Source organism: Mus pahari, chromosome 7 (genome assembly GCF_900095145.1).
Source record: "Mus pahari chromosome 7, PAHARI_EIJ_v1.1, whole genome shotgun sequence".
Lineage (NCBI taxonomy): Eukaryota > Metazoa > Chordata > Mammalia > Rodentia > Muridae > Mus > Mus pahari.
The window spans coordinates 59,199,538-59,222,174 of NC_034596.1; positions in this window are offsets into that span (position 1 = coordinate 59,199,538).

Genomic DNA, 22,637 nt, shown 5'->3' on the forward strand with positions numbered 1-22,637 from the left:
TGCTTCTATTTCCCTTTTAGGTCTTGGATCGTTTTGTTCAATTCCATCACCTGTTTGTTTCTGTTCTCCTCTCTCTCTTTAAGGACTTCTACCTCTTTAGAAGTATTCTCCTGTTTTTCTTTAAGGACTTGTACCTCTTTAGCAGTGATCCCCTGCATTTCTTTAATCATGCCCTTCTTAAATTCCTCTACCAGCATCATGAGTTATGCTTTTAAATCCGGTTCTTGCTTTTCGGGTGTGTTTGTGGTTTTCAGGACTGACTGAGGTGGGAGTGCTAGGTTCTGATGATGGGGATTGGTCTTGGTTTCTGTTAGTAAGATTCCTACATTTGCTTTTAACCATCTGGTGATCTCTGGAGTTAGTTGTTATAGTTGTCTCTGGTTGGAGCTTGTTCTTCCTGTGATTCTGTTAGCCTCTGTCAGCCGTCCTTGGAGTCCAGCTCTCTCCTGAGTCTCAGTGGTCAGATTACTCTCTGCAGGCAAGCTCTCCTCTAGCAGGGAAGGTGCACAGAGGCCTGGTGTTCAGATCTGCCTCCTTGCTGAAGATGTAGGCCCAAAACAGGGCCTGTCCCAGAAGATGTGTTACCCCTGCAGTTTATTCACTTACCTGCACTGACTACCCACTGAGGGACCCTGGGCACAATATGACTCTCTCACCTGCTCTGGCAGACAAAGCTCTCACAGGTGGCCACCTTTCCTCTGGCGAGGAAGGTGCCCAAATTTCTGGAGCCTTAAACAGGGCTTGTCCCAGAAGTTAGGTTGCTTCTGTCTGTCCCAAAGCTGTGTAGCTCCTGAGGTCCACACCCTTGCCAGTGCAGACTGGAGCCTAGGTGAACCAGAGCAAAGATGGCTCTCCAGCCAGCTCAGGCCCTGACACTCCACCTGCAAGGACACCCCTCTTTGGGCAGGAAATGTGCTGGATGACTGTAGCCAGAAAGGGATCTTTCCCAGAAGCTGTGTCGCTTCTGCAGGCTGCCCTCTCCCTGGCAGTGCACTGGAGTAAAGATGGGTCTCCCACTGGCTCAGGCCTTGAGACCCCTCCCAGGTGGACACCCCTCCTCAAGTAGGAAAGGTGCAGGATGATCAGTGCCAGAAAGGGGATCTTTCCCAGAAGCTGTGTCGCTTCTGCAGGCTGCCCTCTCCCTGGCAGTGCACTGGAGCAAAGATTGAGCTTCCTCTTTTGATAATTCTTTTTGTAACTTTACTTCATTTTTAATTAAGTTCTTGGATTTTAATATACTGTCATTTTAATTCTTTATATACTTTTGCAATATTAGCCTTCTTTTAGATGGATAATTCTAAAATTTTTTGCCCATTCCTTAGGATGCTGCTGTTTTCCTAATGATGGTGACCTTTGCCTTACAGATGCTTTTCAGTTTCATGTGGTCCCTTTAGTAATTGTTAATCTTAGTGCCTCCACTTTCAGTGTTCTGTCTAAGGAAGCGGTCTGTTATGCCAATATGTTAAAGCTATTTCTCATTTTATCTTTTATCAGGTTCAGTATACCTGATTCTATATTGATATTTCTTTTTTTAACCCAAACCTAAGGCTTTCTTTCTTTCTTTCTTTCTTTCTTTCTTTCTTTCTTTCTTTCTTTCTTTCTTTCTTTCTTTTTTATTAGATACTTTCATTATTTACATTTCAAAAGCTATCTGGAAAGTTCCCTATACCCTTGCCGCCCCCATCCTGGTCCCCTACCCACCCACTCTCACTTCTTGGCCCTGGCGTTCCCCTGTACTAGGGCATATAAAACTGACTAGACCATCTTGATCCACTTGGAGTTGAGTTTTGTGCACAGTGATAGATATAGATCCATTTTTATTCTTCTACCCATGCCTACATTCAGTTTGACAAGCACCATTTGTTGAAAATGCTTATTTGTTGAAAATGTATATTTCTTGACTATCAAAATTTACATGTTCATAGGTGTGTGAATTTATGTCAAAGTCTTCAATTCCATTCCAAAGATAACATGGCGATTCTGTGCTAATGCCATCCTTTTGGTTTTGTTTCTTTTATAAAACTATTTGTGATACAGTTTGAAATATGGGATAGCAATATCTTCCATAGTTCTTTTATTATTCAAGACTGTTTTTGCCTTCCTACGGTTTTTATGTTTCCATACAAGGCTGAAAATTGTTCTTTCAAATTTTGTGAAGAACTATATTGGAATTTTGATGGGGATTGCATAGCATTTCTGGATTGGTTTCTATAGGATGTGCATTTTTATCATATCAATCCTACTATCCAAGCGCGTAGGAAATCTTTCCATTTTTTGACCTTTTCCAAAATATTTTTCTTCAAAGACTTGAAGTTTGATTATATAAGTCTTTCCCTTTCTTGCATGGAGCTACCCCAAGATGTTTTATATTTTTCGAGACTGTTTTGAACGGTGCTAATTCCCTGATTTTTTAAACCATTTGCTGTTTTGTATTGGGCTATTTACATTTATATGTTAACTATGTATCCTGCTAAAATGTTGAAAGTATTTATCAGCTGCAGAAGTTTTCTGTAAAAATTATATGGTCAACTATGTATGCAATCATATCATATGCCAAATTTAATAATTTGCCTTTTTACCTTTCATTTTGTACCCTGTTGACTATTCTTCTGTTGTCTTGTTGACTAAGACTCCTATATTGACTAAGCATGACAGAATAGAAAACCTTGTCTTGTCCCTGCATAAGTGGAATTGTTTTTTGTTTCTTTCCTTCTTGGTTGATGTTGACAATAAACTTTCTGTATTTTGCATTTATTTTTCCTGATCCCTCTAGAACTCTTATCATGAAGGATGTTGAATTTTATCAAAGACCTTTCAGCATCTAATGATGATTATGGGTTTTTTTTTTTCTTTTGCCCTTCAGTCTGTATATATAGTGGATTGTATTTATCAATTTTCATATATTGAACCATCTCTAATGAAATCTACTTGATGATGGAAATCTTTTTATCTGTTGTTGTATTTGTTTTTTTAATATTTTGTTGAAAATATTTACATCTAAGTTTATAACGGAAATTGATCTGTAATTGTTTTTCTTTGTCGAATCTTTATGTGATTTTTATATCAGAGTAAGTATGGCCTCATAAGAAGTGTTAGGCCATGTTCTTTTTGTTTCTATTTTGTGGAATAATTTGAGGAGTAATGTCATTAACTCTTATTTGTAAATCTGTCAGACTTCTTCAGTAAAAACATCTGATACAAGGCTTAATTGGTTGGAAGATTTTTAAATATTGCTTCTATATCACTAAGGGTTATAGGTCAATTTGAATTGTTTATTGAACCTTAACTTTGCTTACTGATATATGTCAACAAAATTAGACATTTCTTTCATATTTTGCAATTTGGTGTAGAGGTTTTAAAATATATCCGGGGATTCTCTGGACTTCCTCATTATCATTTTTTTCACATAATTCACATATCACATAATTCATCTATTACTTTGTCAATGTGGATCTTTTCACTCCATCTCTTTGTTAACTTCACTCAGCATTATTGCTTTTCTCCAAAAGCAATGCTTTGTTTCATTGAGTCTTTATATTTGTTTGCTGATTTCTCTATTTTATTCAATTTTCTTTAAGTTTGGTAATTTATTTTTTGCCACGTAATATTTTTAGAAGTTATTTCTCTTTCATGTTGTAGAACTTTCAGGTGTAATATCAAGTTAGTAATATGAGATCTCTCTATTTTTTAACTGTAGCTACTTAGATCTGTGAATTTACCCCTTAAACACTGATTTTTTTTGTTTTTTTTTAAATTTTATTTATTTATTATATGTAAGTACACTGTAGCTGTCTTCAGACACTCCAGAAGAGGGAGTCAGATCTTGTTATGGGTGGTTATGAGCCACCATGTGGTTGCTGGGATTTGAACTCCGGACCTTCGGGAGAGCAGTCGGGTGCTCTTACCCACTGAGCCATCTCACCAGCCCTAAACACTGTTTTAATTGTGTCCCATAAGTTGGGTACTCTTTGCAATTATTTTCATTCAATTCTAGAAAGTCTTTAATGTTTTTTAATGTAATCTTTTTGGAAGTTATTTCTCTTTCATGTTGTAGAACTTTCAGGTGTACTATCAAGGTAGTAATATGAGATATCTCCATTTTTTTACTGTAGCTACTAAGATCTGTGAATTTACCCCTTAAACACTGTTTTAATTGTGTCCCATAAGTTGGGTACTCTTTGCAATTATTTTCATTCAATTCTAGAAAGTCTTTAATGTTTTTTCCCGACCCATTTTCATTCTTTAGTGAGATATCCAGTTTCCATAGTTTTATCTTTCTGTTTTTGTTGCTGATATCTCGTACTGTTCTGTGATTATCAGACAGAATGCAGGGTATTCCTTCAATTTCCTTGTATCTGTTGAGACTTGCTTTGTTTTTGAGTGTGTGTTCAATTTTGGAGGAAGTTCCATGAGCTGTGGGAGATAAAATGCATTCTTTTGTCTTTGGATGAAATCTTTTGTAAATAATTCTTAGGTCCATTTATTTTATGACAGCATTTATCTTCAGCTAAATTTTATCCTATTAGGTATGCCTTAGTACATTACTTTGTCCTTTAACCTTGCAGCTTCAATATTATTATTTTTTCTGCTTGTTTAGTGTTTTGATTATTATATGGCATAAGTAATTTGTTTTTCTGGTATAATCTATTTGGTGTTCTATATCCTTCCTGTACCCTGTCAGGCACTACTTTCTTTAAGATGGGGAAGTTTTCTTCTATAATTTTCTTAAAAATAATTTCCATGCTTTTAACCTTGGTTTCTTCTCCTTTATTTCAAGTTCTTAAAATTTTCAGTTCTCATTTTTCCTCAGTTTGAGTTTTCTTTAGCGATTCTTTATGTACTAAGTGTCTGGAACTATTTTCTTCATTTCATTTCAAAGTTTATTTTCATAGATTCATATACTATTAAAATATTTATAATCTTTTCTTCATGTCTAAGAATTCTTGTATATTTTCTGCCTAGATAATTTTAGATTTGAAATTCTATTTGAACAAGTTATCCTTTTTTTCTATCTAGTATTTATTACCTCAGATTCACTCTTTCATCTTTGGCATTCTGTTGGTGAGAATTGCCTCTGAGGATCCTGTTCAAGTTCTTAAAACTTTTAGTTTTTGTTTTCCCTCTGTTTGGATATTCTTTAGAGATTCAATTTGTGCTTACTTGTCTTGAACTATTTTCTTGCATTACATTCCAAAGTTTGTTTTCAGAGCTTTCATTAGTTGTTTTTTTTTTATATGATCTTTAAGGTTCTTGTTCATATTCATAATGTGTATTTTGAAATACTTTCTTGAGCTTCAGCTATATTGCATATCTCTACTAGGGTTAATGGGTTCTAGTTGAGGTACACTGTCCTATCCTTTCTGCATTTTATTTTTATTCTGTTATCTAAGCATCTCTCTTGGAGATGATTATAATTCTAGATGATGTTTTCTGGTTTGTTCTTTGTGGGGTGCTTTTCTTATTCTTTTGTTTCTGTTGCTTTCCCTGTACCTTTGGAAACTGTGGTGACTCTGGTTTTCCTTGGTATGTTGAGCTTCTATGTTGTGTGATCTGTCACTAAGGATTGAGGTTGGGTTAGTAGAAGTGGGCTCATAGGATCCACAGAGAATGGAAGAAATCTGGGTGTGCCACCAGGATCTAAGTAGAACCCTAGAAATGGGGACAAGGAGAAAGGAGAGATAACAGCAGTTTTTCTGCTACAAATTTGGAGATAAGGCTCAGAATTGGAAGTGTAGACTGAAGATTTCCAACCCAAGTACATGGTGGGTATAGTTGACAGGTTCCCAAGGAGTGCCTCCTGGGGTTGGAATCTGAGACAGAGAAGGTAGTACAGAAAGTCTATAGGTGACCCCTAAGATCTACTGAGTATCAGGGCAGAGGGGACTAGGAACTTCCAGCAGCTCATCTGATATACAGCTGGAAATAAGATTTGGAATTGTAAGTAAAAGAAAGGAGGAAGAGAGCTATGAACATATTCTTCTTTAATGTGGTTTTTCAGCTTGCTTTTCTGTCTTTGGATGCTATCTGGTTAGATTATAGCATGGATTATGCCACTTATTGACTTTGAACGCACTTGTAGAGAAGTCCCATTTCCAAAGCTTTAGGTTTCTCTAGCAACAGAGATGTTTGGCATTATCTTAAATAGAGACATGTTTATTGAATTTATCCTAGGCAGAAATGTGATTTCTTTGGATAAAAATGCTTCTGAAAATTACTAAGACTTAATATTTTAATCAAATAATATCCTGTTTCTAATTTTATTGTAGCATGATTCTTTGGAGAATTAGCGCCTTCAACAGGGTGACCTGCATAGTATCAAATGCTGAAACTTTCTAGAGGCTGGCTCTTTTTATCATTAAATCCCGTTGTGGATCTTGACCTGTGTAAGGCTATAGAAAATGAGACATTGTCATGCTGCTGAGGGGTCCCTCTGGCTTTCATATGTAGTTTTACTGATGATTAATCAACATCAGACTTTGAATTTTTTTCTCCAGGACATCACTTGCCCAAAGCAATTTCCCTAGCATTCTACTTGCTTGTAATTACAATGCCTTCATATTTCTAACCCCACAATAAGAACAGTTACTAGTATATTCCTTTCCATTAATATAACAACCTATTTTGGTACCCTGAGAGCTTTAACAATTGCTCTTTTATTTTATGCCAGAGGCTACCCATGATTCATCAGCTACCAGAGATACAGCCCCTGCTCCAGCAAAAATATGTAAGTAAGTAAGTAAATAAATAAATAAAAGCAGGTGATTCAGACTGTAGCTATTAGTTTTCTCAATGTCTGCTTCTCAGATGACTCATGTCCTGACATGATGTTTCTTTTCCAAAAATGAGGCTTTGAAATGGTATGAGTAATTTAACATTCACCAAAGAGCTTCCTTGAAATCAATACTGGAAAGAAATGCATAAAATTGGGTGGTGATGCTTTCAAACTATAGTGCGTTCCCAACTTCCAAAGCAGGGGAACATAGTGCCGAGGAAGGTAGGGCACTTCTGGTCCTCAGTTGGGATTGTTGATCATGCTAGAGATGTAGGCATAAAATAAATCTTTGGTAAATAAGTTCTTTGGATGGTGAAGAAGCACATGTGTCTCTCTGAAGAAGATAATTTCCCTATAGATGTAACAGCTAAAGGATAAAGATAAACACATTAAGGTGGTAGGAATATAAGCCTTTTAACCTCAAAGTAAGAACTGATAGATTGATGTCATATATAGCAAGTTCTGCACTGAATGTCCTTCTAAGTATTTAAAATGACAGGACTAATTTCCAATACTTAGAAAAATCTAGATAAAGGTCTTTCTAAAAACCATGAAAAATAATTACAAAGACATTGTATAAGATTGGACATCATTAGAACCAAAGTGTATACACTATGATAACAAAGAAATGCAATGCTTCTTTCTGTATTTTCAGTCTTGAATGAGGTCATATACAAATTGTGTTAGAAATATTTTTCATAAAATGTACATGACTATTTCTTCTCAGTTGCTTATTTCAGTATTATTATTTATTTACTACAATATATGACCATGCATTCCTTGCAGTCTCTCTTCTCTGATAAGGATACTTCAAAAAGATTTGCTTATTAATTCTTTAAGAATATTATATATTTACTTTGAACATATTCACCTCTTCCTAATCTAGCCTAAATTCTGAAGCCCTAATTCATACATACCCGATTTTGAACCTGATTTTTTGTAAATGATCATTTCTCATTACTGCTACCTATGCTTTGTCTGGTGTGGGATATCCACTGTAACTTGTTCAACCTACCAGGGAACACACCCCTAAAGAAAATGTACTTTCCCTCATTTAGCTTCTATTCATTACCATTAGCTCCTCTGTTAAGAGTGATATATCATATCCACCTTCCCTCTTCATCTTATTATTTAGTGCAGTGGTTTTCTCAACCTGTGGGTTGTAAAACTTTGGAAAATCTCTGTCCCCAAAAATATTTACACTAGGACTCATAACTAAAGGACTCTAGCAGGCCTGAGCACGACATTCCTAACAGATTTTGCCTTTTCCCTTTCCTATTGCTAAATCTAGCCACTAAGATCTATTCCTTTATTTTGCTCTGCCTGATTCATTCCTGAAACTCATCATGCAGGTCCAAGTTCTAAAAACCAAATTCATTCCTTTGACTACCCTAATTGAAATATTCAGTTCATACAATCACAGGTATCTCCTTTTCCCCTATTAAAAGTAATACTTGCAAAGATTTGTTACCATTTCTGCCTGATTCAACCACATTGTCTCTTTGCCTGGCAAAAGATCTCTTTTGGTTTGGTTTGTGTTTGAAAATTGGTGTTTGGATGTGGTCTGTGCTTAATCTATAGGGTTCAGAGCAGATCACCCTGTAGTATGCAAGTCCCTTCAATAACTATAGCAAAATTCTATCTATGAAGTAGTCATGGAAATAGTTTTTTTAAGTTTGGAGGGTATCAAAACACGATAAACTGTATTAAAAGGTTGCAGCCTTAGGAAAGTTGAGGATATTCACTGATTTAATGCAACATTAAGTTGCTGGGCTGGTTAGCTTTGTGTCAGTTTAACATAAGGTAGTGCCATCTGAGAGGAGTAACCCCAACAGCAAATATATATCAATATGACTAGACTATAGGAAGCCAGTAGGGCACTTCCTTAATTAATGATTGATGTGAATGGGCTCAGCCAACTGTAAATAATGCCACCCCTACGTAAGAGGTCCTGGGTTTTGTAGAAAGCAGGCTGAGTAAGCCATGAGGAGCAAGCCACTAAGCCACATCCCTCGTGGTTGAGTTCCTTACCCCCCTGCTTTTATGATAAAATGTTACATAGAATTATGAGTAAAATAACTTCTTTACTTCCTTGGGTCATAGTGTTTTACTATAGCAACAGTAACCCTAACTCAGACAGCTGCTAAGAAATCAAACCTCATTCTCTTTACACTGGTGGGAAACATTCAACCCTTAGTCCTAGTCCTTGTAACAGAAATGTCACAGAACATATATTCTAAGAACATTTAAAACTCTGAGCAGTCTCTTTTTTTTGTTGTTGTTGCTCTGAACCATTTCAGACACCAGAACTCTGACTTCAACTTTCTGCTCAGCCCACATTGTATAAACCATTAAATTGTTTGATTAGTTCTTGGCTGGCTTAGAACATGATGCTTTATACCAGAAGGGTCAGTGACCAGTGAGAAGTAGTTCTTTTCTTCAGGAAGTATAAAACTATGGTATTCCATAATGGGATCTCTCATCCTTTTCTAATAGATTTTATTTTATTCTAACTTTGAACATTTGGGAACTCCAATGTCATTTTCACAGAAACATCAACAACATCCTCTCATAGTGTTTTTGTTAGGACTTCTTAATGTTCTGGCATATGCACTAGTGTAACAAGGATACCTCCTCTGCTAAAAACAAGAACTTTTTTCTTGATGCGATGGCTGTTGATATGAAGAATTCTCTCCCACAGCAACTTTTTATGTTATATTTCCAAGATCAATTCCAGATTTCCACATTTTCACCTTGTTAGAGTCTGTAGTTACCATCTTGTGCTATTCATATCGTTGTATCCCAATAACAAGGACTATCTTGGAATGTTCTCATGATTACTCTTCCCTAAACTCACACCAAGTCCTTCTGGGAAACCATGTCATTTTTGAAAAATGGATCACTTGACAGTGCTAATTTATATATATAACAATATGACATAGATGATTTAAAATACAACTGGCATATTCAATACAATGTTAAATGCAGTTGGCTTTTGGTCTTAATAAATGCCCTTTCCTTTTTGATTAGTGGTTACATTTGGCACTCCCAGTTCATTCTCCACAATCAGTCTTCAGTCAGTACTCTACATGTTATTCTAGACAGCCACAGAGGCAATAATGGACAAAGGAATTCTTCCTAAAAGTCGAATATGATACAGAGAATAACTGATTGCAAAGTGCTCACCCCTAAAGAAAACAATTTTTCAATCCCCTACAAGACTCAGGTAACATGTCAGAAAAGAAAACACGGTGCATATAATAGCCAAAGAATAGGGTAAAGAGCATGAACTTCATTCTCTAAACTTTGGACAATCATTTTAATTGTGAGATGAACATTGTGAAGTCTACACAAGACAGGTAGACTTTTACTGAGTCTACACAAGACAGGTCCTATCAACTACAATGATGGAAGGAGAAAGGGTTAATGAAGCTGTAGCCCTCACTCCTGAACAATTAACTACTGACAGTTTTTGGCTTCTAAGGAAATCCTTGTCTGGAGGTGTTGTGTATCCACTGATGATCATACCAGGATCCAACGGTCGTCTGCTAAACCTTAGTCACACAGATAACACTGATTAAACTCTGGTCCCCAAACAAAACAAAACACAAAAAGAGTACAAAGAGGTGAGCTAGAGAAGAAAGTGTGGGTTTTATATATAGTAAAATATAGTATTATATGTAGTAACATTATAGTATTGTCAATTAGAACATTTAATTCAAAAGAATTAAATAATATGTCAGTGAAAACAGACATTTTCTTTTTTACAATTCATTTTAATGTTCACATTGCATCCCAAAAGCAATATTCTTCTCTTCTCTCTATTAGGCCTTCTTCTCCTAATAAAAGGGGAAGACTGCCTTGTGTACGACCCAACCTTGGATATCTAGTCCCAACATGACTAAACATTTCCTTTCCCACTGAGGCCCAGCCAGGCAGACAAACCAGAGGAAACGTACCCAATGGCCTGCAAGGGAGTCAGAGATAGCCTCCTGCTCCAATTGTAAGGGGACCCATATGAAGACCAAGCTGTATATCTACAATAAATGTGTGGACAGCCTAGGTTCAGTTCCTATATGTTCTTTGGTTCGTGGTTCGGTCTCTGTGAGCTCCAAGGATTCCAAGATAGCTGATTTTGTATGTCTTCTTGTGGTGTCCTTGTCCCCTCTGGCTTCCTCAATTCTATCCCCTACTGTACTGCAATACTTCATAAACACCACCTGATGTTTGGCTATGGTTCTCTGCATCTCTTTCCATCATTTGCTGGATGAAACCTCTCAGGACCCCAGCTGAGATTCCTACCATCCAGGAAATAAAGTCTCATGGGCAACCTCCTGTAGCCAGGCAGGCAGGACTCCCAATAAAAGTAGGGGGACATTAACTCACCCACAAAACTTTCAATCCAAAATTTGTCCTGCCTACAAGATGTGCAAGAATAAAGATGGAGTAGAGATTAAGGGAACAGCCAACCAATGACTGGCCCAACTTGAGTCCCATTCCACTGGAGAGATCCAACCCTTGAAACTATTAATGATTCTTGCTATGCTTACAGAGAGGAACTGAGCATATTTTGCTCTTGAAAACAGGTTCCTTTCTAAACTTAATTTTAAGGTAAAGAAAAATACAGATCATTTTATGAGGAAATGATGTAGGCAAATTCTAATAAGCTTGAAAATGAACAAAAGGATTAGTGAAAAATAATCAAATTAAACTGTCATTAAAAATAACATTGCTCTTGGAAAATACACTTTCAGGCACGTCAGAACTAAGGTATCGACTGTGCACCTTGGTTTTCAGCGAAAAAAATGCTATTTGTTTGTGGTTTGATTTTATCCCTGGCTTATCATTGTACACTTATAAAAGCAAATATTATTACATGAATTCTTCAGTTACTTAGAGTTTTTTATAAAGTATTTCCTTTAATTTGAATGTCTCCATCTAAGGAACTTAAAGAACATAATTTCAAATATAGAAACATTAAATACCTGCTTGTATCTAATAAGATCCAATTTCACATGTGTCTTACAGTATTTTATTCCCTTTGCGCATGTAATTTCAAACATTTACAAAGTTAACACTGCTAGAAAACACAGAAAAAATGTTTATATTCAAAACATCTTTCAAATAACTTCCTATTTCTATGATTTTACATGTTGCAATAAGACATAAAAGAGAGATTATGTATATTTTGCTTCATGTACTTAGATTATTTCTCCTAACATATGATTCATGAGTTTACCCAAGTGATCGCAATTGAGATGATACACTGATTTCTGAATCTTGTTGACATTGTGTGTGTGTGTGTGTGTGTGTGTGTGTGCAGCATTCACTGCCCTACCTATCCACTCTTTGTTTTTTTATCTCTTAGCTGTTTCAAGGAATTTTAAGACTAATATTTGTGTAGGTGTTTATGGAAAAATACTCAGTATGGACCTTTTTTTCACAGGAAATGTTTTTTGTTTTTCCCATTTTAAGGTTATATAAGGAAATGCCAAAGTATATTTTAAAAGTACTACTGATTGACAGACCCATCATGAATACATAGTTCTCTTTTCTCCATCAGGTGGGACTGCTATAGAGAAAATGAGCAGAGAAAAGATAGGAAAGATGTTGGTTTAATGGCTCCTCACAGCACTTTAACTATATATATATATATATATATATATATATATATATATATATATATATATAGTAACTATGTATTGAATATTTCAAAATTTTCAGGAGAGAACTTACATGTTTTTCCCATAAAGAAAATACTTAAGGTAAATGCTATTCTAGTCCTGATTTTATAACTTCAGGATGTGTACATGTTTGAGGACATCATATCTGTATGCCGAAAACACATCTAGTATATATCAATCGAAAAAAAATAACTAAAATTCTATCTTCAAATAACATATAGGTCAGATAAACCATAAAAACAGTTTAATATAAATAAATTATAAAACTAAGTATTACATGTTGAAATTTTCCTATATAGATTATTAATTAGTCTAGGGCTTAACATCATAATTGGAAATGTTTTGAATTTTCTAAACATCATTCATTTCAAACATACAAAAATTATTTATAAAAATAATAAGACTGATGAATGTACATATTTTTTGCATTACTAGTATGCTTCTCATTCTTTGTATTATGGCAAAGAGGGTTCATCCATTTATTTACCATGTATTTATATTATGATTGTTTCACCTCCACAGTTACTTGGCAACAGCCAGGTAGGCCTGGCCAACTGTAAAAGGGGGTGCTTGCCCCTCCTCCCTCTCTTACTCCTGCTTCTCACCCTTGCCTTTCATTCCCTTGCCTATCTCCATTCCCTTCCCCCCTCTCTCCACGTGGTCATGGCCAACCTCTCTCTCTCTCTCTCTCTCTCTCTCTCTCTCTGCCTTTCTCTGCCTCTACTTTTCTCTTAACTCCACTCCCCATGCCCTGAATAAACTCTATTCTATACTGTACCATAGTGTGGCTAGCTCCTCCGGGGGGGGGGGGAGGGATGCCTTGGCATGGGCCCACCGAGGCACCCCCTTCCCCATACCCTCACCACACCCCATATTCCTATACCTCTTTATCTTTTTTATAATCACAACTACCATAGCCACATTTAGAAGCTATAAAGTCATCAGTTATTTGTACCTTAAGGAATACATTTCTCTGCTCCCTGATAGGAAACAAAAAATGAGAGTAATGAAGCAGATAGCAAACCTCCTTGTTTATATGGACAAAAGAGAGAACAAAGACTATCTGAGATAGATTGTTTTTGTGTCTCACTCAGCAGCCTAGGGGACTTTGGAGCTTGAGACAAACAAATGAACACATGAAGGAAATGTATGCCTACCTCAGGGTTCATTTTCATATAACAGCAGCAATTCTAACTTTAAAACAGCTTTAACATTCTAAAATATATAGTTCCAGTATTTGAGAAATCAGATTCGGTGGATAAGCCAAACACTTATGGACCCATACTGGATATAAATGATAAATAAATGATGTCATTTAAAGCAGTCTTGAAGTGGCCTTTGTAGTCTCTTTTATAGCATCATTAAACACCAGACTTTATATAACATTTTTATGTTTCTGCCTCTGGTATGCTGCTCGTAGAAGTTTTCTCTTGACTGAAATATAACTTAATGGTACTTATTTTTTTTTTTTTAATTTTAAGTACTAAAATGAATATTTGAAGTAAATGTTTTGAAGTGCATAATGATGTCTAACTATATACATTTAATCTACCTGAAATATTTATTATATATTAAGGAATTCAACTAGATATACTATGAAATGGAAAAAAGTTTCATCGTTTCAACAGTTTTATATATTTTAATGCAAAAATACTTACAGAAACATTCACAATAATTTCTATTTTTATTCATACCGATTTTTACACCCAAAATTTCCAGGGGGAGGCAGCCCCAGTATTGGTCTTCTCTCTTATTGGTTCTTCTTCAGGCAGTGAAGGGGCAAGAACGTTGGCAGAGGGTAAAACTTTGTCTTACAATTTGGGGGTAAGATTTTGTCTTATGAGATATTTGGGGTTGCTGTTTAGTAATAATAAAAAGTTTACTTATCTAAGTCTAAGTGACTGTAGCTGACCTGTCTTCTGTGTTCCCCTGAGGCAGGAAGCTGCAGTCTCTGGCAATTAGCACCTCATTCTGAAGCAGCAGGAGAAAAAGTAAAAGATTCATTGCTAGAGCCTTTCCCTGCTTGTCCTGATGCCTCTTGCTTGTCTGGCTACGGGGGAAGTGGAGCAATAAACTTCTATTGAACCAGGAGAAGAAGGAAAAACTTTTAGACAAATATGCATAAACTCACATAAGTTCATACATAGGTTCATGCATATTTATGCATCTCCATTCAAACCAGTTGGGTTCAGCTTTCATGCATTCTCACAATTACACACACACACACACACACACACACACACACACACACATTTTCACAATTACGTATTTACACACACATCCAGACTTACATATGCATATGGAGCAAAAGACCAAGCACAGGTGAAAAAAGCACTCACTCATTCTGAATGAAAAATGAACTCCCAGATTTATTGCATAGAGAAAGAAAAAGCTTCTACCCTTTTAATGCTAATTAATTAAACCCACCCACGTTTGTAAGAAAAAAGCTTTGTTCCTTTGAGTAAGACTAAGCCTGCCTTGCTATTAAGAAAGTACCTGTTCTGTCCATGGTAAGGAGAAGCCTGCCTGCTCCTTCTGCTCTCTGCAGCTTCTTCTTTTTCCCCTTTCCTACTGCAATTTGCACATTGCTCTCTTAGATTTTTTTATGTTACCTATACTTTCTAAGTTATCCCACTCTGTATTCTCACTTTAAACTTGTTCCTTTCTCCTTCTCTGAAGTCACAGCAATGCTCTTACTCTCAATGTCTTTTCTCAAAAGCTATGTCTATACTTTCAAGTTCTTCTTGAGTTCACTTTTGTCTAAAGAGTGTTCTGTCTAAAAACTTCTCCTAAGTTCAGTTTACTGGCACAGCTCAGTTCTTCTCAGCTCAGTTCTTCTCAGCTCAGTTCTGACTCTTTGCTTTGTCCTCAGCACTTAAAAACATCTTTCAGGATACATGATCACATGTCAAAAAGTTTGTTACGAGTTCACACACACACAAAATCAAATCATAAATTGAAATAAAAGTTTACAGCAATGTTGACATGCATATCCTTTAGAGATAACTATCTGTCTAAACATCCATCACCTGTCTCAGCTCCATAGGTTCACTGAACGTTTAAAACCATAACTAAGTTATTAGTGACATTTTGTATAGATAAACCCAGCCAATATTTTATCTTTTGTCCTATCACCTATAATAAATTGTTAGTTCCCTTTTTATGACCTTTGGTTAAATGATTTACAACCTCTCAGAATAGATTCTGAGTAGGAGAAAGTCTGATTACTATCTAAGAGGAATTAACTGGTGACACTTGGGAGACTGACAGAGTTCTCATTGAAATTTTGACTATCACAGAAGGGCCTAATAGCAGTGTAAAAGAGCGTAATAATCACAGATATAATTTTAGGAATTCATATAGAATCATCATTAAGACTTAAGTCATCTGTTTGTCTATATAACATCACTATAAAACAGTACATCTTCGTGGATATGCAGAGATCTTCTCCAAAGAGGTGTGCTATTACTTAGTGATTGTTACATGTGTTTATTAATAACAGTAAAAGCATATTAATAGCAGGAATCTTTCCTAAAATGAAATCCCTTACAGCCTTGCTTAATAAGGGCAAACTTGTCCCAGATTATATAATAATCTGAATCAGGCCATCTCACAAGATCACCTAGTGGGCTATACCTCAGATATGGAGGGATTAAGATTTCAGTGGCTTTATCAACTCCAGAAGACAGGATTTTGTAGTTCTTCTCCCTGTCCTCTGGCTCTGACATTATTTCTTCCACTCTTGTGGCCCTCTGAGTAATAGAGGAAAGTGACATAAATATTCTGTGTAGGGCTTAGCCCTCATGTGTAGCCTTGATCCTTTAAACATTTTTATTTTCTTGGCAACATTATAAAACCTAATTAAGTTCTGTGTATAAAAAAAATTAAACAATTTACTTTTCCAAAATTTTTAAATTGTAGAATGTAAAGATGGTACAGGGTGAATGTAATTAAAATGAATTTTATATATGTATGAAGTGTATATTAGTTCAAAATAGGATTTAAAATGTTAGACTATATGTCACATCTGCTATTATTTCTATATCTTTCCTTTTAGTAATATAATAGCTACATAATATTTAAACAATGTTCAGAAAAAGATGAGGTAAAGCTAAAGTTATAATCCATACAATCAATTCTAGAGAGATCATTCATTGGTTAAGAGTATGTATTGCTCATTTGGAGGACTCAAATTTTATTCTCAACACCCACATGTGGCAGCAAATAACCACCTGAAACATCAGCTACAAAATATCTGGTACTTCTGGTTTCAGCCAGCACACACACACACACACACACACACACACACAAACACACACACACACACACACACACACACACACACACACACACANACACACATGCATGTACATACACACACACAATTTCTTAAGAATTATTTTATGCACACATAAACTCAATTGTTTTACATTCTTCTACGATTTTCCTTAGGACCTAGGTAATAATTTGTTACTTTATTAGCTCACAGCATCCCTCCTAAACCTTGTATAGCAGTTCCCTCTCTAACTTCCCCTACATGAAGGTTTAAATAAGAAAGAACATGGAGGTGGCTTTAAGTGGAGATAGAAAGTAAGGTCAATGCAGAAAGAGAAGGTCGGAAGGAAGAGGGACATAAAACATTAAGGATGTCTGATAACACCTTAGATTATATATATAATATATAATAATAATAATATATATATATATATATATATATATATATATATAGAGAGAGAGAGAGAGAGAGAGAGTATGTGTGTACTTTAAATAAAGTTATGTTGTTTGCAATGGCAATGTTCCCCACAATAGTCAGAGATGATTTAACAAAAGGTAACAAAAGAATATAGTACACGATAAGAAAATCGTCATCAACTTACTCTTTCATTGTACTTAATAAAAATCTAGTTTTGTTTCGATACTTATGCCAAACAAGATTTGACATGGTAGTGTAGAAAAGTTCAGCAAAGCCCCTAGGGCCAAGTATTCAGTTCAACGGCAAGGCTCTCACCTAATATGCTGAAGCTTTGTTTTGTTCTGTTTTTCCCTAAGTTCTTCAGTCAATTTCTCTTTCTTTTCTTATAAAATGGTATGTATTCTCTATTACTCTCTAGTCCTTATAAAATCATTACATACATCGAATGATTTAAGACGTAACAAGGCATAGTACAAGAAGTACCTGATAGAAGAGAGATGTGCCATTCGGACACATTTGGGAAAACCTAGCCTGATCTTAGTACTTGTGTAGTTTTCTCCTTTCTAAACGTAAAACAACATGCGAGAGGTACAATTTTATGTGCATCTGTGGCTGTTGTCACACTAGAAATGAAAGATTGCCAAGGGTAGCACTCATGGCAATTTTTCACTCTCTCAATTGCAGAAAAATGACCTGCCATATTCTAGGTGTTCAATAAATATTTTCCAAGTGAATAGATGGTATTATGGTGCAGCCCTTCCACCCAATATTTCAGTGTTTGAGAGACAGTCTTAGTTATTTCCACTTTGTAATGCTGTTGAATTCCTCCAGTGTTCTCAGTGAGCATATAGGAGACTAGTAAACCCAGTTCAGAAAGCCTCTGATGTGCAATTTTATCTCCTGTAAATTCAGTTAACGAGCCACCTACAGATCAAAAGTTATTAAATGTAAAAATATGGCAATATACAACCTATATGTTTCAAATTTCAGTCCATTTTAAGTAGTAGGATAAAATCATCTCTCAGTTCATTATGCCTTAAGTGTGTACTCTGCCAGTCATCAAATAGCCATGTACACTATCAATGACAAATATACTTAATATTTTTAGTGTTCAAGTAAGCCTGACAGAATGCAAAGTTCCTTCACAATGTCTCTGCTGATCGCCCTACTTGAGCTCATTATGAGGCACTGTACCAGCCAACGTTGTCAAAAAGCAGTGAATACATAACAATACAATGGTTAGAGACACAGCACACTCGCATAACTTCAACTGTCAAACCTTACTATTATTATAATTTGTTTTTTAATATTTTCATGGATTGTTTATATATATATATATATATATATATATATATATATATATGTTTTAATAAATATGCTTTATACTGCTGCTTATATTTATATGTTTTATGGTGACCAGTGGTACTCTATAACCAATTAATAGCACTTCTCCTCTCTCTGTAGTTATTAATTGACTTGGCTTTTCATTTACAGTTGGGACTTCATGAGATTTCCCCAACTAGCCTTCTGTATTAGGAGGTGAACATCTGCTCTTGTATAAATGCCCTGATTGGTAGTAAAAATGTTCTATATGTATACAATGGAATTCTATTCACCTATAAATAATGAAATATGGAAATAGATGAATTGGAATAAAGTATATTATGCTGAATAGAGTAACTCAGATTTCCTTATTTATGGTTATGAACTCTTAAAGTTTAGATGTTAGCATATGTCACGGTTTACCCCAGAAATAAGGAGAGTAAAATAGAACCATTGGAGAAAAATACAGGGAGAAGAAGCCACGTAGAACACAGGTGCTATGAAGAAATAAATGGTCAAATAGGGACTTTTATAGAGGAAGTGAACAGAGCAATACAGAGGGATCAAGAGGAAGAAGGAAAAAAATACTAAATATATTGAAAAATATAGGGATCATGGTTTTCTACATACTTAATGTTATTGTCTTGCCTGTTTATTGGAATTTATTTTATAGCAAATGTTAAATGGCAAGCAATATTCTGTCAGAAAAATAATATTCCATGGATTATAATGGCAAATTAGTGAAAACCATCTAAAAACCATCTACTAAGACCTCAGTAAATACATTGAATTGCATCCATAAAATAATAAAGTTTCCAATAAGTACATTACTATTTTTTATATTATGACATTTGTCTAGTCTGAAAGTATTTATATATAAAATTATAATTAAGCAACTAAAATTCATTATTCAAATATGTGGTTTTACTTATGTTTCTTTAAAGATTAAAATTACAGGAAAACTTAATGTCATCTATGACATTTCTTCCATTTGTGAACATATGTGTTGAGAAGTTTCAAATATTTTATTCATTTATGCAAGAAATATATATTAATTGTTCTCAGAAATGGGATCAAAATTTATGCTAGGAATATTTTTCTGTAAAAAATAACATGATTTTTTTAATTAAAAACATAAAATTTTATCACACTTGCTTCACTATGGTAGAATTAACTGATGAAATAAATTCAGTATTGACAGATAAAATTGCCACTGAAAGGGTAAGAATAGATTTAAACAAGTATGCTTTGGGCTAATAGACAGGACAAAAGAGATTTTGGAATTTAATATTCTATAGGTGTAATTTAACTAGAATTAGGTCAAAAATATATTCAAACAGAATGGAATAAAATAGATGCATTTTAGTGATAAATAAAACTCATGAGCTAGCTCTTACAATGAATAGAATTCTTCTCTTTTAATTTACGTTTTAGTTTGCCTATTTGCTGCATTTGAGATAACCTCAGATTTTGTAGCTTAGATTGTCCTTGAATTTAGAATGGCACCCAGGCTTACCACTAACTCAGGATCCTATTGTCACAACCTCTCCAGCATTGGATTTCTTGCCATGATCAGACATACACCACTTACTTTTTAAAAGATATTAAAGTACACAGTTTGACTCTCCATGAGTGATGGAGGAATTGAAAGTCTACTCCAAATATTTAAGTTGTATAAGTTAAATATTGTAAAGTTTATTTTGCTTGGTTAAAAGTGAAAAAAAATTCACCTAAAAGTAGTATCATCATTCTCAAAGAACAGCATATGACTTGCATATGAGTTTACTAGTGAAAATATTTACAAAGATAGTATTGTAAAACAAACTTTTCTTTTTTGTATGTACTGAGGTATAGAATTTATAAAAGCTAATATGTAGGAAACATGGTGAAGTTATCTCATTCATGTCTCTGGTTTACATCAATCTTCATTTAATTCATTTATAAAAAAGGAATAAAGAGACATTATCATATGTCTAATTACATCATTTCCTATGCATCCCAATTTTAATTAATTCTTCCTGATTTTTTTTTTTTTTTAATTCTACTACCCACAAGTTTCTATCATTTTTTCTATTTTTCCTTTGAAGGAATTCTGCTGCATGACTTTCTCTTACAGGAACACTAAGGAAAGCAATCAGCTTTTGCTTTTTTTTTTTTTTTTTTTTTAAGTAAACAACAAAATAAGTTTATCATTATACACTTTTTAAGATTAGAAATCTGTAAGGCAAAGCTATGGTGTCAATGGGATGAAAAGGTAGTTTATAGAGTGGGAAAAGATTTTCATTAACTGCAAGTTCAATAGAGAGCTAATATCTAAATTAAAGAACGCAAGAGACTAGACATCAGCAAATCAAATAATTCAATAAAAAAGACGGGGTCCACATACTAACACAGGACTCTCAATGGAGGAAATTCAAATAGTTGAGGAATATAGAAATGTTCAGTTGTCAGGGAAATACACATCAAAACTACATTGAGTTCACATCTTACACTTCTCAGAATGGCTAAGATCAATAATACAAGTGATAGCTCATGTTAGTGAGGATGTGGAACAAAGCAGAGCATTCTTCCATTGCTGGTGAGTGTGCAAACCTCTACAGTTATTATTGAATCCAATATGGCAGTTCCCCAAATGGCTGAGAAGCACCTCAACTTTTGTTTTAATGCTACCATTCAACTTTTCTTCATGAATCTTCACGCATAGTAAATAGAACCGTCACAATATCATTTTTTGAATGGGCTATTGCTGAATGTATTAATAAAGAAACAATGGTACCACAGCCATTTCCTAGAGAAAGGTGAAAGTCACGAAGCCAACACAACTGTTTGATGAAGTACCAGCAACGTTGAGCCACATGCTGCAGTCCTTGACCTGATGCCCTTTTCTTTCTGTTTGAGTCCCTAGGTGTTCCACTCTTGGGACACTATTAACACAGTGATTCACCCATGTTTCTCTGAAAAAATGTTACTGTATTCCCCTGAGAAATTCTTGAAGGTACTACCTCTGCTGTCTAGGAAGTAACTTAGTTAACCCTATAAGTGGGAGTCTTCTCTGTGCCTTGGAGATTGTTATATGTCCCTAGGTAACTTCTTGAAACGAAATAATTGGAATAGTTGAAACTCAGAGGAGGATAACAAGGTTCAGAAGGACTGGGCAAATGACAGCAAATCAGAGAACAGAACTACTTTTACAGTTATGTTTTGAATTTCTTAGAGTTAAAACCTACAGGATACTAAATACTCAGCAACCAAAGCCAGGATGATTAGGATAATGTAATAATATGTATAGGTGGAGCAAGAATGATATAAAGGAATGTAAGAATAATAAGACACCAGGATTTGTCATTATTGTAGAGATTGGTTTACACCAGTTTGCTGTAATGTTAATTAATTTAGAAACAAAACAATTAGCCGGGCAGTGGTGGCACATGCCTTTAATCCCAGGACTTGGGAGGCAGAGGCAGGCAGATTTCTGAGTTCCAGGCCAGCCTTGTCACCAGAGTGAGTTCCAGGACAGACAGGGCTACACAGAGAAACTCTGTTTCGAAAACACCATAAATAAATAAATAAATAAATAAATAAATTTATTAAACAAATTCTTATAAGAGTATAAATACAAATAACAGCTCCAACAATTCATAAGCCTGAGTTCTCCGGCTTAGGGAAATTTGCAAGTGATATGATTGACAATTAAAAGTTAAAAGTATAGAGAAAGTACCCAAGGAGCTGAAGGGGTCTGCAACCCTATAGGTGGAACAACAATGTGAACTAACCAGTACCCCCAGAGCTCGTGTCTCTAGCTGCATATGTAGCAGAAGATAGTCTAGTCAGCCATCATTGGGAAGAGAGGCTGCTTGGTCTTGCAAACTTTATATGCCCCAGTACAGGGGAACACCAGGGCCAAGAATGGGGAGTGGGTGGGTAGGGGAGCAGGGTGGGTAGGGGAGCAGGGTGGGAGGAAGTGTATACGGAACTTTGGGGATAGAATTTAAAATGTAAAAGAAGTAAATACCTAATAAAAATTGGAAAAAAATTAAAAGTATCCTGCTTACAGCAGGGTGATTTGCCTGTATAAACTAGGATTCTAACAATTTCCTGTCTACAAATTTTGAAACCACAAAGTGCTCTTATATGTTATATGTCATATTGTGTTATATGCTTGATT